This window comes from Rhipicephalus microplus, chromosome X (genome assembly GCF_043290135.1).
Source record: "Rhipicephalus microplus isolate Deutch F79 chromosome X, USDA_Rmic, whole genome shotgun sequence".
NCBI classification, from domain to species: Eukaryota; Metazoa; Arthropoda; class Arachnida; order Ixodida; family Ixodidae; genus Rhipicephalus; species Rhipicephalus microplus.
The window spans coordinates 9242512-9258413 of NC_134710.1; the positions used below are offsets into that span (position 1 = coordinate 9242512).

Consider the following 15902-nt stretch of genomic DNA (forward strand, 5'->3'; position numbering starts at 1 on the left):
CATCATTCATTATGTTGGCTTGTTTCCCTCCGAGACCCTTCTGGCCGCCTTGCTCAACGGGCTTTACGCCTTCAAGAATTTGACTTCAGCATTTCGTACAGAAGTGGATGACGTCACTCGGATGCTGATTGTCTTTCTCGTCTACCTATGACCACGACGGAGGACAGTGCAGATACCCTCGACATCTGTTTTGCTGTGGTCTCTCACACGTTTCCTGACGCCAATATCTTCAAACGAGAACAACTAAATGATTTATCTTTAGACCGTTTGTTCCTTGACGCTCGGAATCTCAAAGGCAGTGGTCGCTTTCGAATTCGTGATAGACTGTTATGCAAAACGAATTACTCAGCAACTGGCGCACGTTATTTACCGGTTGTACCTCAAAGTCTTCGATGCGACGTTCTCCGTATTATGCACGATGCTCCAACGTCAGGAACCCTTGGGTTCATTCACACCCTGCATCGAGTGCAGCAGCGTTTTTACTGGCCTCGAATGCGAGATTTTATGAAACAATACGTCTCGAGCTGCGAGAACTGCCAGCGTCACAAACGACCTACCAGTGCACCACACAGCCTTCTTCACCCCGTAGAACCACCTAATACGCCTTTCGAGCAAGTGGGCATCAACCTATTCGACCCGTTTCCGCGATCTTCGAACAACAACCGCTGGATAATAGTGTGCGTCGACCACCTTACCAGATACGTCGAAACCGCTGCGATACCATCTTCCGCAGCTGATGACGTCGCTGCCTTTTTGTTGCGCTCCGCTGTTCTTCGCCATGGTCCACCTCAAGTAATCATCGGTGACCGTGGTCGCCAATTCATCGCGGACGCTGTGGAAGAATCGCTTCGCCTCTGCATTTCATAGTTCAGACATTCGACATCATACCATCCCCAGACGAATGGTCTTGTAGAACGTACCAATCGAACTCTTACTTACATGCTCGTTATGTACATCGCATCCAATCACAAAAAGTGGGATGAGATCTTACCATTAACTACTTACGCGTACAATAGAGCGAAGCACGAGACCACGGACTTCACGCCCTTCTACCTGCTCTACGCTCGATCACTACGGAGCTTCCTTGATACAATCATCCCATTTAAGCTCCAAACTGATGAGTCCGTGGCCGAAACATTGTGCCGGGCTGAAGAAGCCCACCAAATTGCTCGTTTGCGCACACTGGCATCACAAGATCGCTCCAAGCAATGGTACGATCAACGCCATGATGCCATTTCATTCCGCAAAGGTGAATTCGTGTGGTTGTGGACCCCCCAAGAAAAACCTGGTTTATGTCAGAAGTTTTTACCGCAGTACACAGGCCCCTACGTCATTGTAGATCACTTAACTGACTTGACATACGTTGTGGCACGCTTGACGACACCTTCTCATCGGTCAAATCTAACGCAGTTGGTGCACGTGGCTCGCCCCAAGAAGTTTCATCCCTCTAGTGACTTAAACTCGCCCAGCGGGCTTCGTCTGTGAACCGGGGATTGCTGTGCTATGAGCCGGGCTGTAGTGTGTGCCGGGTAGGTAGAAGAGGAAGACGACGTTGTCTGGTGCGGCCTGAGGACTCCATCTTTACCGCGACTGCCAAACTTCATCCTCACTCTGTAAATAAATCCACCTATCCTTTAAATTCAACCGTAACAATATAAACAAAGGCGCTTCTGTTGCCTTCCTCCCGGAAAATCAAGAAGAAAACGTCGTGACTGCTTTCGCTGATTTCAGCGCGAATCGCACGACGCCTTCAAACCTGCTCACTTTTTCAATGTGAATCCAGCTTTACCGCTAGAAAACCAGAAAAAGGCGAACGGCTTTGCTCCACCGCTACAGCGAGAGCTTCTCGTGTACATCGAAGCTACGTCAGGCGCCTCTTGGAAAGCACCGGATAATCACTGAAGATGGTGCCCGTCCAACACGACAGTCGCCTTACTGCGTGTCTGCGCACGAGCGCAAAGCGACGCGGGCACAAGTTGATGACATGCTCACTGACATCATCCAACCGTCGAAAAGTTTCTGGGCTGCCCCAGTAGTGCTAGTGAAGGAAAAAAAGAGGGCACACTGAGGTTCTGCGTCGACTACCGAAGAATGAGCAGAATCACTATAAAAAAAGTATTCCCAGCACCTCCACCAGATGTCACGTAATCAGGAACGACGCAAGGGCCTTTCGTTGAAGAAGGCTTATTGGAGCGAGCTTGTGCTCTCCAGAGAACTGAAAATGGCCAAAAATGAAGCGGCAAACAAGCAGTCAATTGAGCGGCGTGGGTGTGTCTGCACGGCCCGGTAAATGACGACTGCCCTCGGTTTTCCGGCGGGCTTTGAGGCTTATAATACAGCTCTAGTAAGGAAAGGGAAAAAAAATTATCTTCCAATCAAATTCGATAACTTGCGTGCTACAAAAACAAAGATGAAAACGCGCCTTGCTTTCAACGTTGATGAGGACGGGCACTGCCAGACTTCGGAAAGTTAACAGATAAAATAACAAACGAAGCAGCATTACTTGTGGCAGCATCATGACTATCATATTTGGTCATGTCATTTGCCTTCATCGTCTATTCACGTCACGTAACACCAAATTTGGTATTTGCGAAGCTAGCGAAAATACCGCGAGCACACTATGAGCGTAACAATCAACGTATTTAGCTTTTGTTTTTTCGCTAACGCATACCCCACTGGTGTATTACGAAGCGGCTTGCAAGGAGTAAGTCATGTTTTACATAAAATGCATGTGATAATATACATGTCTAGACATTTTATTTAGCTTGTCTTGCCGTCATATCAGGCGATATCAATTTTTGCACATGCTAGGGGGTTTTGAGCGCACAATGAGCAGGGCACGTGAATCATGTTGTACATGTCGTGGATGTCATGAATGTCATATTAACGCTTGTAATACTCGTTATACCGTCACGTCACGCAATTGCGAATTTGAAACAAGTCAAGTTTGCCAAACGGCCACATACCCACCATGCACATGGCATATATGTCATGTTACAGGACATGCACGTCACGATTGTCGAATTAATACCTGTTATTTATGTTAGTCATGCTTAAATGTCTTATCGTACTGATCTTGGTATATATAAAGTAAGCGGCACGGCCGCTAGAGCACTGTGACCATGACATATCTACAATGAAGTTCACGACAAGCAAGTGATGATTTTAATATAATCTGTTATTATGAACGGCACACAGTCATGTTATGCCTCACTAATTTTGATACAAACCTTATGAATGAGATGATCCGGAGAGAGCAAAGTTGTAGGCGGCTTAATAGATCGACAGATATACCAAAAGACGCCAAAGTTAATTGAGAAATGCTTCGTATTTAGGGTATTCCTGCATGATATGGTGTTTCCGATTGATATTACCTACGACCAATTCTATTTTCACTGCGGCAATCCTTGCTCCTCTATTTGGTGCATGAACTGCAGTTCAAGCCTCGTGATTTTTCATATGATAGATACGGGAGGTAGTAAACGCGAGACTAAGTACATGCATTGAAGAAGATTGCCAGAGCCGCGAACAGTTCTGAAACACCCCGATGCAGATGTGGGCCATGAAAACAACAAATAGGCCCTTTTCGTAATCCGCAAGTTCGCTTCCCCGCGCTGTATCTTCACCCAACTAAGGGCGGAACCTGCCGTTTTTTAGGTAGAAATGAGGTCCTAGTTGCACATATATGTGTTGTCCTCGTCAGAGCGTAAGCAAAAAACGCAACACCCAGTTTACTGATTGTTAGCCGGCTTCTCCGTGAAGCTGGGCGCATTGCAAAAAAGCCAGCTTTAGATTTTGAAAACAGTGTATAAGGTCAACAAAAACGACTGAGGAAGCTACATAGCTTTGGCTACAGAATAATGTAGTGTATTAGTCGAAAGCACGTTTATTGGTCAATGTAAAAGCGGGAGTCAATCTTGAATTTTCTTTTATAAGCGTTGCATTCGAGGTTTAAAGAGGCCGAAGTGGGTCTAAATTGTGGCCGCTCCCATAGGCTGTGTCTAAAAATCATCATATTTTCTAGAAGAAAGGAACTTCGTGGCCATACGCGTATCAGCCGGCGGGACAAGGGGGGCGCTATCCCCTCACTGAGAAAAGTTAAAGGGGCTAAGCGTCCCCCCCCCCCCCTTGGACAGTGCGCTACGGTCCCTCTTGGTTGCACGCAGGGAAAACTAACAAGGGGAAGATTTTCGTCACAAAAGTAATTACTCAATTTCGTTCTTATGGGAGAATGAAATTGTCACGAGGCAACATTATAACAGAGCAAAATTTCGTTGACATTGCTGCTGTGATGTTTTTTCTCGTAGGCTCTTGGCGGTGTGGGTCGCCTGTGCAATGCTTTCGCGTCTTGTCCTGTAGTATTACAGAGTAGGCAAGCGCTGAACAGGACCTAATATTATTACATCACTTGTTCATGTTTTTATTCTGCTGTGACTTCTTGATGCAGTTACCGATGGGAACAAGAAACTGTTTATGGACCGATCAAAGCATTTGTTGCTTCCGGAAAATAATTTTTTTCGAAGAGGATATACCATCTCCACTGCTCTGTAGAAGCTGATGTGAGCCGATGAGTGGGACGAATCGTTTTGGATGTTTAAGTTATTCCGTGCTGAAAGACCAAGTATTCTTTCCGCTTTAAAATATGATAAACTTGATTAGTCTTGCTTACGGTAACTTGAAACTATAGCGACAGCTTGCAAAGTGACCACGAATAAAGCAGTTGACTTGAGCTCAGTAGGACGCTCAGCTTTTAAGATTGCCTCACAACTTGACCCGCTGGACCAGGGACAAGGTTAAATACCGTGCCTTTAGCGCTATGGAAGCTTAGTTAGAAATTGAGCTAGTTGGTTTTCACTCATCTTGAATTGTCCTTTACTGCTCAAAATACATCTCAGACAGCAAAGAAGCACACACGTGCTGCGTTGCTTATTTCTCTGTATTTCTCTTTCTCTCAGAAAGTATGAGCTCACAGAAATGTATACGCGCACAAACTTCTGAACACCGTTATGCTGCATGTCGAGATATTTTATGAAACTCATATTCCATCTCACTAGCTAATATATGTAGGCGCTGCTTATGTGATTGGCAGCTAGACTGCTTGAATTACATTTAGGAGATGCCCTCCCGTTTTGTGACGTCATGCAAGAAGCAGGCGATTTTGTGGCACGCAGAAACTTTTAACTGCCGAAGAACTAATGGCAAACAATATGCCGTATCAAAAATAGTTTATTCTTTTATTTTTGACGTGGTCGTGCATAAGTGGTCATTACGCGATGAGTCATTTTCGCGTCATTTGTTGCCTCGCGTAACAAGCGAGGCAACAAATGACGCATGACAAAGTGCATGACAAGTGTGCATGACAAAGACTGTTTCCACCAATATTTCCTCAAGGGTCTCCTCAAGCTGCTCAGTGCAGCTTTTTCGCCGGGTCTCCTTGTTGCGCAATAAACTCAATGGCATTCAATATACAGCTAACGATCATTTTGAAAGGAAGCAGCGAGGGATAGTTTAGCGTTTTAATCGCTCACATTTTGTTGCTTCAAAGGAAAACTTTGTTTCCGCCGTTTCTATTGGTGTACTTATGCAGGCACCTGGGGCCCCATTAATAAATTTTCATACCAATGCAAGGAATGTAAACCATGTACTACGCCCCTAACACCACAAATAATACATTAAAAAAGGTTCATTAGTTGACAATAAATTAATAATGGTAATATAACAATAGCAATCTTAATAATCATTGCATGCTCCAGATACAGTATTCAGGATATTAGCTAATAAGACAAATTATAATGCAGACATGCCTGAATATATGCAAGAAAGTGTAATACTTATGAAAAATATAACAAAATTCATTCCTTGAAAAGTCTTGCTTGATCCCTTCGTCACAAGAATCAGCATATAACACGAAAGTAAAACGTGCCTGCACAGGGGTAATCAAATGTTTACTGTACATTGATGAAGGAGGGCTTGCAGAATGTATGTTTTGGTGTTTGGAAGGTATCGCCCCCTTCAAGGTGGGTGTATACTCGTTGACACTTGATACTTCTCTATACCGACGAATAACATTCATGGTAAATTTAATAAGCTAATGTGGTATCTGTATAGGTGTTAACCGCCAAAGCATAGTCATGGAAAAAGGCGTAATAGCAAGTTCAGCCTCCCGTATTGAACGCGGAAATTGGGCTAAGGCCGCCATTCCTTGGCCTGTTGAAGCGTGATTGAACCTCGTGGTATCTAAGTATGCTCGGCGTGTCCCCTCTGTGTATGGAAATTCATGTCAAGGTGCGAGCGCGTCGACGAAGTTCTCTCTCTCCTAATGATTGATTGATTTGTGGGGTTTAACGTCCCAAAACCACTATTTGATTATGAGAGACGCGCTAATATATATATATATATATATATATATATATATATATATATATATATATATATATATATATATATATATATATATATATATATATATAAGAGAAAGAAGTGTACACCTAAGGGCTCGTTTTCCGTGTTTTGACACAATATTATTAAGATCTAACAGACAATAATGTATAGGGGAAGTTATTAGAAATAATGTAATGTAAATAAGAACAAAGAAAAGTAGGTGAAAAAATAACCTACCGTGAGCAGGAATCGAACCTACGACCTCGAACGCGGTATTTGAAGGTCGTAGGTTCGATTCCTGCTCACGGTAGGTTATTTTTTTCCCTCACTTTTATTTCTTCTTATGTACATTACATTTGTTGTAATAACTTCCCCTATACATTCCTTGGCATTATTGTCTGTTAGATTTCATTATATATCGGCTGACGAGTGAGGTATGTTTGCCCCCCCCCCCCCCCCCCACTCACGAAAGAGTTGGTACGCCACTGTTCGTGGCACATTATCGAAATTACACCTGAAATGTTCTAGTGGTTCACTAGTATGATAAACCAGGAGTCATTTTCAATGTCGCGTCTCATTCGTGAGATGCGATTTTTTTTTTTCGTGTGCTTCCCGTTTAGTTACGGTGGAGTGACTGGTCGCCACCGAGAGATGGCACGACATGTTGTGTCTATCCATCCCCCGGATTTCACATAATCCTCGGGATGGCTTATGGGAAAAAAATGGAAACCAATGAACACAATTTACGCTAGATCTATGCAGTTTCTTTGCCTGATGGTGGTCTTACAAAAATCAGGTGATCATGTGTGCACTTGGAGGGCTTATTTTAATGTGATATCAGCACACCATAACTTTTTAGCAAAAAATGTACTTGCCTTGAGTTGGTGCCACCCACCTGCATGGCATGTCGGTACAGGAAGGGTTTTGCACCTTTAGCATCACGAACAGCAGAGCAGCCGTATGCTTGCACTTCTGGCTCAACCTGTTCATATTGTAAATGCGTAGGGTCACATACATGTCCTTCCATGAATTTAAATCTACAAAACTGGTAATGCAACGTAAAAATGAAGTTATAGTACGCTTCTGGAACCCACCATGTGGCCGCGCAATAAACATGAAAGATAAGCATTACCATTACCGATATCTTCAGCAAATATTACTAATAAGAAAAATGCACTCATTTCGCACATAACGTGACCAAGTATTCACATGCTGCGGAGCAGACGGCATGAGGAAAATATCCCCCCCTTCCCCCATGCAGCGTAGTTTCTGCTTTACCGTATTTAACTCACGCAAACTGTAAGCGCGTTTACGAAGTTGTTTTTACACGAAAACTTCAAAAATAGGAATACTATTTGCAAGCTGTTCGAGCTCAACACCAAAATGCCACTGATAAATACACAACGATAACTATAGCTTTCTTAGCTGAAGTGCTGCTGAACACAGGAACAGTTACTCACCCTGCTACGCAGTTGCAGTAAGCTTGGACGATGCTTGTTGTCGCGACGCTTTTAAGAGGGACGAGCTGCTTGTAATGTCCAGGCTTTATAGAGCACAAGCATATGCTTTATAACGGGAACTAACTCGCAAACGGATGGCCGCCTTTAGAGAGCACAATCGATAAGACGAATGTATATTTCTTTCTTGAAAATCCAACCTTTGTGCCACCACGGCTTCGAGGAAGCGAACTGGGCTTCCATTACCCTTTCGCTCAGTTTACGTACACCATCCAGGATCGGCGTCAATTGTCTGCCGGTGCCGTAGAGCGACATGTTCTTGTCCAACGAGAACATGTCGAACACGGCGCCTGAACCACTCGATGCGCTAAGAAAGGACAAAAAAAAAGCGGACAGTCTCTAACAAGCGTTATTTGGAGCACCAGCTTTATGAAGACGCGAGAAGAAACAAGGAAAATCAATCGGCGAGCATGACACACATTCCCCCTGTAGCCAATTTCGCCGCCACTTTGAACCCCAATCGTGATTTCGGCAGTGGCCGCTAGAGGTGCTCTACGAGCTTGAAAAGGTTAATTCCGAGCACAAATCGACCCTGAGATTTCATTTATAGCACTATATTCATTACAATGCTTCAGTCTGATTGTGTGGCGATAATGTTCCTAGATCTTTCACAAAATGTAGTGAGATCCAACGACCTTATTTCGCGCGAGGTCTCATAAACTACACGGACACTTTCCAATCTGTGTGTGTGCACGTATTCACACACGTGCGTGTTGTGGTTAGGCGTAAGGGCATTTACTTCAGTGACGTAACATAGGTTTACCTCGTGAAAGTAGTAAAAAAGATCAGCAAGGCGTGTTCTTAAGCTAGTTGGTCCGAACTACTTGAGAAAACTAGGTATGTCACAGAAAAGACCGCGATGAAGTCGGAAGACGTTTTTTTTTTCTTGTTAGAATGCTTTCATATTAACTAGGTCACCCACAATCTCTAACAAACTTGCAAACACGTGTTTGCCTCATGTTTGTCAATTTGTGTTTGAATAACGCCGCCGTATTTTTAAAAATCTCGTTCAATGATTGCTTTCCACGTGCTAGTAGAGACAGTCGAACTTATCATTTTTATTATGACACGTGAAATACGATGAAAAATGCGTCCCCCCACGGTGGTGTAGTGGCTAAGGTACTCGGCTGCTGACCCGCAGGTCACGGGATCGAATCCAGGCTGTGGTGGCTGCATTTTCGATGGAGGCGGTAATGTTGTAGGCCAATGTGCTCAGATTTAGGTGCACGTTAAAGAACCCCAGGTGGTCGAAATTTCCGGAGCCCTCCACTACGGCGTCTCTCATAATCTTATGGTGGTTTTGGGACGATAAACCCCACAGATCAATCAATCAACGATGAAAAATGCGGTTCTAAGCAATGTACGCAACGTTTTCATGCACCGACACGTTGCAATAAGCAACGAACTGAAAATTTGACGAACGCATTTCCTAAGTGGCGTGCCCGTAGACATTTTTTTTTTTTTTTTGAAGGGGTAGGGGTCTGAAGTCATGCAACACAGATAGTTGGTAGACCTAATCCCTCTAGAGCTTCGCCAAGTAGTGACACTCTCCTCCTCCGCTCACGTTTCTCCTCGGTCTCCTCTCCTTCACACTCTCGTTTCGATTGTGGCGCCACCTACATTGCTTCTGCGTAGGAGACGTTCTTTCGCAAAGAGAGCGCTTACTCGTCAGGCAGCGCGCTGAGAGCATTCGCGCCAGTCATCTAACTTATCCTTATATTATCTTATCGAGTGTAGCGTTTGCCCATATCAGCTCTGTTTAGCGCCACGCGCAACGCGTACTTGGGATCAGGCCTTGATCTAGTCACTCGGTGTCGCAGTGATCGGATGTTAACTTTGCGCGCATCACCCTTTAGTATGTTCTTGAACGTAAAAATGTTATCGTTAGTGAAAACAACCGTTTTTTTCTGGGCCCATCATTAAGCGCGAATCCGAATAAGCTTTACACTGTAAATAACATCACTCAAACGTTCATGTGTGGCTGCTATGGCTAACCTTTCTGGTAGCTGGTGCAATGGCGCTCGAAGGGACAGTGTGACTGTCTTTCCTTACTCTGTGCATTGGTGGTGCAAGCTTCATCGTGGGGTACGCAATATAGGGTACGCAATATGTGCAGAGAGCATTCACAGTGACTGTCATTCAATTAGAGCAGAAACTGAGTTGACGCTGTCTACGCTGAATGGCGATGTCACTGAGGGCCAATTTTAGCGTTCGTTGACGCATATAAAGCCTTAATAATTTGTCAGAAGGCACACTGTTGGTACATTCGAACAGCTGTGGTTGTTTCATGAAGCGGTTAGACGCACCAATCATATTTCAGAGGTGCGCCTTGTGAACGTATCTCACATGTCAAATATATCGCCTGAAGAATGAGCTAGCGCATCAATGAACTAGCGTGCCACCACATGCGATGACTTCGCGAAAAGCCCAGTCGCGTATATAAGCCTTCACAAGAAATAGCAAATGAACTATCAAGCGAAATGACACGCATGTGTCAGGTTCCTAAACGAAGCACGCACCCAATGACTCGAAGGCATGCACACCTTGCATAGCTGCATGTCCTTGCGTAAATTATAATTATTATTAAGTCAATGTGCATTTATTATCAGAGCCCAAACACGACGCCTTCATACTGTTTTGCTGGTCACTGACTGCATTCTGCTCCCTGGGACTAAGAAGCGGTTTTCTTTAAACAGCCCTTCGATCATCCAAGGGAGAAGTTATTGTTCCATAAAACAGCCACTACTGCCCCTTTTTGAAGTTCTATACAGCAGTATTACTGAAACAAGCGACCAGCAGTTGTACGACGGGCATTCTTCTTCGCCGGATAAACCGGCCTTCAAGGAACTTCGCGCTGATGGGCTATGCAGTGAAGGCGAGGTAAATGCAAGCGTCTACTACCTTGTCTTTGTTCAGATGCTAAATTTTTTTCTTTATCAAGACAAAAACTATTGTTTTGCAATTTTTTCCATGTTTTACTGAGAAAGCTTACTTTGAAACAAGACAAAAGTCACATTTTACTTAGACCACTACATTGGAAAAGTTAAGCCGAAGTTTTGAAGAGAATTGCTAATGATTGATATTTGAGGTTTAACGTCCCAAAAACATCATATTACTATGAGAGACGCCGTAGTGGAGGGCTCCGGAAATTTCGACTTCCTAGGGTTCTTCAACGTGCACCCAAATCTGAAGACAAAGGCCTACAGCATTTTCGCTTCCATCGAAAATGCAGTCGCTGCGGCCGGAATTCAATCCCGCCACCTGCTGATCTGCAGGCGAGTACCTAAGCCACTAGATCACAATGGCTGGGCGAGTCAATATGCTATTTATTCCAACTTCAAAACAACATTCTGATCACTTGCTCTCGAAATATTGTAACCATTTATTATAGGAACTCAGGAACAGAAAATGTTAATAGATTACTAGCGAAAAATTGTGTGCTTGTTGTAAACTACGTTACGCATGAAGCTTATGCCTATTCTTCACCAAGGCAACAGAATAGAGAAAGTTGAAACAAAATGAATAGGCTACTGTATATGAAGAAGTAACATTTGAAGGTTAACGAAAAATTCATTTTTTAGTAATTGCTAAAAGGCGTAGCATCATTGAAATTATTTAGCAAGACAGTTTCGCTTAGGTGCCCAAAGTTTGAAGCGCCCTCTAGGCAACATAATTTTTCTGAGAAATATAACGCCTTAATAAGAAAAGTGAGGAAGACAAGCACCTCTTTATAGCACGAAGGCACCAGGAAATTCATACAGATTTCTCAGAAAGAAAAACTTCTTTGTGTTCGAAAAACTCGTTCTCGCCCGGAGTTCAAGCCCGGGACCAACACCTTTCCGGGGTGGTCGCTTTTACAATTGAGCTTACCAGGAAGCTAGCAAAAGACATCGCGAGGGCGAATTCATTGACAACTCGAAGCACGTGGACTCAAGTAATGCAATTGAGCTCTACAAATGAGTTTTTCAGAAACCAAGAAGATTTTCTTTCTGATAAATCTGCGTGAATTTATTTGAGGCTTGGTGCTACAAACAGTTGGTTGTCTTCTTTCTCTTTCTTAACCCATACGCCACTTTGAGTGTTTCCGCAGAACTCATTTGCAAAGCCTCAATAAGAACTCCTGGAATTCCCACATACCTGCACGATTCTTTCGAGCATGATCAGAAATGGTCGAAAATTGACCGGGTACACTTGATATAAAATACATTTGTCTTGAACTTGGTTAACAGCGCAACACTAAAACATAGACAAAAGGGAGGAGGAAACGGCTATCTTGTGTTGTTTTTATAGTGTTGCGCTCTTAACCAAGCTTAAGGAGAATCCAAAGCAAATGGCCCAACTTTTCATCTTACTCTAATATACGCATTTTGGTACTTTACCTCTCAAACCTACGATATCTTTGTAAGGGACACTGTCGTGGAGGGCTCCGCGAATTTCGATCCCTTCTCCTCATGAAAGACACGGGACTTGAATGATTTAATCGCATCCGCGACCTTCGGGTAACAACCCGAGCTCCGTGACCAGGCCGCTACCAGGGCGAATTCGAATGATGGTGGTCGCAACTCCCATTTCTGGCTGTGCAGTCAAAAGCCCTCGGGCCGTTCGAAGGCCCCGCGCGGCGCCGGCTTCGCTGAATCGGCTGCGAAAGGTGGCGCTAGTGCGGCCGGTTGCCACGTCGAGGCTGTCGTAGCCGCGCGTGCACGCCTTTCCTCCCGAGTCCCTTTTGGTGCCACCCGAGGAGGCCGCCGCCTTTCCGAAGCGTGCAACTTCCCCCGCATCCCGCAGTACTGATTTCCCTTTTGACCCTGAGGCGCTCCGACGAAGCTTCGCTCTCTTTCGTGTGAGTGCCTCGCGGGCCTCGGGCGGCGTTTCATTCCGGCCTCGTCCTTCGCCGCACCGCCGAGAAATGGTAAGTTGCGACGGCGCTGCTTGCGTAGTGTTTCACTGTCCCCCGATCTCACGTTTCTCAAGAGAAATTGTTTGTTCGACGTTCTTCTTTTTTTTTCTTTTTGGCGCAAAGACAGTGGTGATAACCACGGTGAAAGGGGCTCTGTGCAACTTTCGCAATGTCTCTGCGCTGTTAATGAAAGCGTGTATTAAATGCACTAGTCGCAAAACGGAAAAGCGACATATTATTCTATGATGATTTTTTCGCGGACATGCCCCTTAATAAAGTCGAGTTGGTATTCAAGCGGCTTACCTGCAAGAATGTAATTAGTGCTGGTAAGTGGAACGGGGAATAAATGGTCTTTTCAAGTGTGTGGCGCAAACAAAAGTGTTATTAAAAAGCAAACGTTTTATGTCACTTTTCATTCTGTGCAACATTTGAAGGTACAGAGAACTTGAAGTGTTCTGCAAAATATTTTAAACGGCTTCACCAGCATGAAAAACATTCTCCTATCTGTTTCATCACCCAATGAAAAAGTTGGAGATGGCGATGGCAGAAAGCATCATGGTCTGTGAAAATAATTGTGGTGAGTGATTGAGTGGAAAGATGCTGCCTCGGGGAACAAAAAAAAAAACGCCAAATGAATGTGACGCCAGCGTATAGTTGGCGATACCGGCCTCATTTTATCCCCCAGCGTTTGTTTAGCCTGACGTGCAGTAATCAAGCACCTGACCGAGCATTCCAAAAGAGAGGCAAGAGCGGAAGATATAAGCTTGCGATGAGAGATTCGTATTGGAGGAGCCGACGTTTCAGCAAGCGAATTCGTCTTTATCAAGTTGCTGCACTGACAGACGAGTCCATTTGCCCAAACGTCAGCTCCAGCACCCGCTTCTTGTTAAGCGATCATATAGTTGCATTGTATACGTGGTTTCCAGTTCGGCAACACATATGAAACACAATTATTTGAATTAGGTGCCGGGGTGTTCATGCACCCACACTTATTGATTTTTAAAGCACTTGATAAGGTCCTCCACAGTTGTCCATCAAGACTGCCTTAGCCTAATCGTTATTAACTGCATAGGTAGTTTTTTCTGGAAGCCCTATGAATTTGTTGCGATAAATAATTTCTGTATTTATTTCAGGCTCACAGCCCTTTCTATGTGTAAAACATAATAAAAAATAAACTTGCATTGGTTTCATAAATTCCGAGCTATTACCAGGCTTAGTCATTTGTTCATAGTTAGTTATTACTAGGCTTATTACTAGGAACCTCACATTTTCTACTCCGTTATTTGCCGAGGATTGCGCTAATAAATGCAGGATACTGCTTTACAAAAAAACCTTAAGAGCCGTTACACTTCATGTATTTGAAGAAGAACGCTTCTAGAACAAATGTGATTGAAGACTACGTACTAGAGTTCGTAGTCTTCAAGAACTTTATTCTAGAAGTGGTATACCTATACGCCCCGCTGAATTTCCTAGGTGATTCATGCCATGCCACTCGAGCACGCTTCATCACTGAAATATTTGAGATTGAGCCCCTCTGCCACAGCGTCATCGTGGAATGCCCACATTGGGCATAGCAGTACCTGGAATACTTGGATTTCTCCATTAACTCCTTTTTTTCGTAAGAGAATGTAGTTTTATTCACGAAATTATACAATCTTTAGCTTTTTATTTATTTTTAGCACGCCGCCAACCCTCACACAAGACAGTACACGGTTGATACCACATAAAAACAACAATTATATGAGTTTCATGAACGTCAACGCAGCACATCGATAGGGTGCGCGACTTTTTGTCTACAGAATGGGAGATGTGGCTATAAGAGGGAAAAGAAGAGAAAAGTGAGCCCCGTAACTGTCTGCATCAGGGTGAGACACCTCAACAGTAGCTCACAAGGGATGGGGGTGAGGAGGAATCAAAATGATAGAATTAAAGGTAGAGAGAGAGAGAGAGAGAGAGAGAGATGTGCTGGGACAGCGAGCGAGCACATATCGAGGGGGTAGGAGAGATAGGAAAGATGGAAACACGGTTACAGGAGTCAGAGGATGGGGAACGACTTGTGAGAGCTCTTGTCGGCGTCAGCAGATGACGTAGGGCAAGTCCAGTAGGTCAGAGCTGCGCTGTCGTCGGAGATCGACGTCAGGAGATGACGTAGAGTCAGCCCAGTCGGCCAGAGCTACGCTGACGTCGGAGATCGCGAGGGCACAACCAGTCGGCACGGAATCCAGCGAGCGAGTCATCAATGGGACTTACCTCGAGACATACGCCATATCTGGTATTTTAACGGATCTGAGAAATGCTTTTCGCAGTGACTCGGGCGTCCTCGTCTTGTGTCGTCTGCTCCGAATCATGAACGTGTCTAACGAGCTTTACTCCTTTTGTTAAATTAGCTTTTCAGAAAGTGCTTGTCCAGCTCAGAGATCTTTTTGAAGCAGCACTGCAGGCGGTACATTGTGAGGGGACTCAAACGAACCACACGCGCTCTGCACGAGCGCGTAAGCGAGCGGCAGCGCGTGGGCGGGAAGGGAAAAGGTGTGACATACGTTCCTGATTTCTACTTTTCTGCCAGAGATAGCACTGTTGAATGGATGGATGGACAAATATATCCGGTTGCGCCCTTTATTTCAGGCGGTGGCTCACGCCACCTAGCCATAAAGTTAAGTACTATCACTGTGTGTTTAAGGATTGAATATCACTCGCACCTCGATTGTAGCCACTAATCAGTTAGCCTCCTCCTGGTCGTTTCTACTCATTTAAAGTCTATTTTGTCTTCACTGCCCCTAAACCCCAATGATTTGAAACATTTGGCGCCATTATCTTCGACTATAGGGTGGAGCCTATTACAGAACGTTATCAAACGTTCAGCCATTTCCTCCTCCTCTCCACACGCACTACATATCGTGTCTGTACCTTCGTACTTCGCTCGGTACGTCTTGGTCAGCAATACTCCCGTTCTAGCCTCGAAGAGAAGAGACCTACTCCGAGAATTATCGTAGATCTTTTTCCCATCTTCCACATGTCCCTCTCTGTTTTCTTCACCTTCTTCTTAACCAATGTTTCCTTTTGGCTTGGTATTCTGCTGTTGTCTAAATACTTGCTTGACAGTTTCA

General features: G+C 44.4%; 1 protein-coding gene across 1 annotated transcript in view; it reads left to right on the forward strand.

The window, feature by feature from the left end:
• The first annotated feature begins 12614 nt into the window (after positions 1-12614).
• Positions 12615-15902, forward strand: part of LOC119175650 (alpha-1A adrenergic receptor) — a 54332-nt gene continuing 51044 nt past the window's right edge. Inside the window, exon 1 of the mRNA XM_037426570.2 lies at positions 12615-12807. The gene's annotated coding sequence lies outside the window, so the exon portion shown is untranslated. The remainder of the gene's footprint in view (positions 12808-15902) is intronic.